The sequence below is a fragment of the Myotis lucifugus genome, unplaced genomic scaffold, assembly GCF_000147115.1.
Source record: "Myotis lucifugus unplaced genomic scaffold, Myoluc2.0 scaffold_426, whole genome shotgun sequence".
Lineage (NCBI taxonomy): Eukaryota > Metazoa > Chordata > Mammalia > Chiroptera > Vespertilionidae > Myotis > Myotis lucifugus.
In genome coordinates, this window is record NW_005871474.1 from 75547 (window position 1) to 77855 (window position 2309).

Below are 2309 nucleotides of genomic sequence, written 5' to 3' on the forward strand. Positions count from 1 at the left end.
ATTGTCCAAAATGTGTCCTGCAGTAGGCTTGTTCTAATCAGGATCCAAACAAAGTCCATTCATTGTATTTGGTTTGTTATGTCTCATAAATCTCACTTAAATCTCTTTCCACCTATATGTTCCTGTCTTATTAACATCCACTGTGTGCAAAGTACCATACCACTAACAACCAGCCATGAGTCGTGCCTCCCAAGGGTTTCCAGTCATAAGTAATCAATGTCTATAATCTTAGTCCTGATCTCTTACAAACACATTACCATTTTCTGTCACAGACATGATCTCAGCTGGGTGATAATACTACTCCCAACTTACACACACAGAAGCTGACATCCCAGGAACCCGCTCTATACCAACCGGGAAACTGGGGAAAGTCTCTGTAATATCACTGTGTTATTTTAAGCTCAAGTGGTTATCATTAATATCACCATAAAGATTGTGTTGATTGTTGAAAAGTAGGACCTTTAAAAATAATAACTTTCCTATCTTATTGTTCTTAATACTATTATTTTCATCATCATCATCATCATTCTAGAAACAGTTAATAACCTGCAGTCATATATTAAGCCATCAGCATACATTAGGTCACTTATTACTCACAACTCTATGAGATGGAGCTATTGTTACTTTTACTTACAAATAAGAAAACTGAGGCGTTCTGGAGGCACCATTGCTACTGCTCTCGAGGCCGAAGATGCCACTGCTGATACCACGCAGAGCCTGAGCCAAGGCCCAGAGGAGGGAGAAGGAGAAGGAGGAGCTTGTCAGTATTTAAACAGACCACACCATGGGTGAGTACAAGCTAGTGGTCCTTGGTTCAGGAGGCGTGGGGAAGTCTGCTCTGACAGTTCAGTTTGTTCAGGGAATTTTTGCTGAAAACTATGACCCAATGGCAGAAGATTCCTACAGAAAGCAAGTGGAAGTAGATTGCCAACAGTGTATGCTCGAAATCCTGGACACGGCAGGAACAGGGCAATTTACAGCGATGAGGGATTTGTATATGAAGAATGGCCAAGGGTTTGCACTAGTATATTCTCTTACAGCTCAGTCCACATTTAATGACTTACAGGACCCAAGGGAACAGATTTTACGGGTTAAGGACACAGAAGATGTTCCAATGATTTTGGTTGGCAATAAATGTGACCTGGAAGATGAGCGAGTAGTTGGCAAAGAACAGGGTCAGAATTTAGCAAGACAGTGTGTAACTGTGCCTTTTTAGAATCTTCTGCAAAGTCAAAGATCAACGTTAATGGGATATTTCATGACCTGGTCAGGCAGATCAATAGAAAGACACCAGTGGCAAAGAAGAAGCCTAAAAAGAAACCCTGTCTGCTGCTTTAGGCCCACAGTGAGCAGCAGCTCTGAGCCGGATTACAGGAATGAGGAACTGGTGCCTAATCGGAAAGTGCCAGCATTCCAGACTGCAAAAACTAAATCTGAAGAGGCTTCTCCTGTTTTATATATTATGTGAAGAATTTAGTTCTTATATTGGTTTGCACAAGTTCCCTGGAGAGAACAAAATTGCTCTGTATATGTCTCTCAGAAAATAAGACAATAGTATTTCTCCTTTGCAATAGCAGTTATAACAGATGTGAAAATAAATATACTTGACTCTAATATGATTACACAAAAGAGCCTGGGTGCATTTCAGAAGTTAGATATTGCTACTATAATCAAATGATTTCATTTTGACCTTTCTATCACGATTCCTCCCGTCAGGCACTAAACGTTGAACCATTATATTTTATGTCTGTAATGATATAGATGATGAAATTTCCCCTCAACCTCATTACAGCAGATAACTTCTTTGAGTCATTGACTTCATTTTATATTTAAAAATTATGAAATATCATTCTGTCATTATAGTCTAATTAAAATTGTGCATAATGCTTTCGGAAAAGGGTCTTTTATAGGGAAAAAACTGGGATAACTGATTCCTATGGCTTTCAAAGCTAAAATATATAATATACTGAACCAATTCTAATATTGCTTCTTGTGTTTCACTGTCAGATTAATTACAGCTTTTATGAATGATTAAGATTTAGTATATTTAAAAAATAAAACACAAGTAAGAAAACAGAGATTAGGGAGTTTCAATGACTTGCTCAGGGATCCAAAGTAGAGAGCAAAGGGGCTACGACTCAAACCCAAATCCATAGGTGATGTTTGCGCTTGCAGCCACTCTGCTAGCTATGCAGTGCACAGCTTGGGGTGGGATATTCAGTACATACTCAGTGGGCTTGTGTAGAGTACAGTGAGGCCTTGACTTACCAGTGTCTCGACTAACGAGTTTTTTGAGATACCAGCTGTCT

General features: G+C 39.1%; 1 pseudogene; it reads left to right on the forward strand.

The window, feature by feature from the left end:
* Window positions 1–738: 738 nt before the first annotated feature.
* LOC102435482 lies at window positions 739–1371 on the forward strand (annotated as a pseudogene).
* The last annotated feature ends 938 nt before the right edge of the window (window positions 1372–2309 follow it).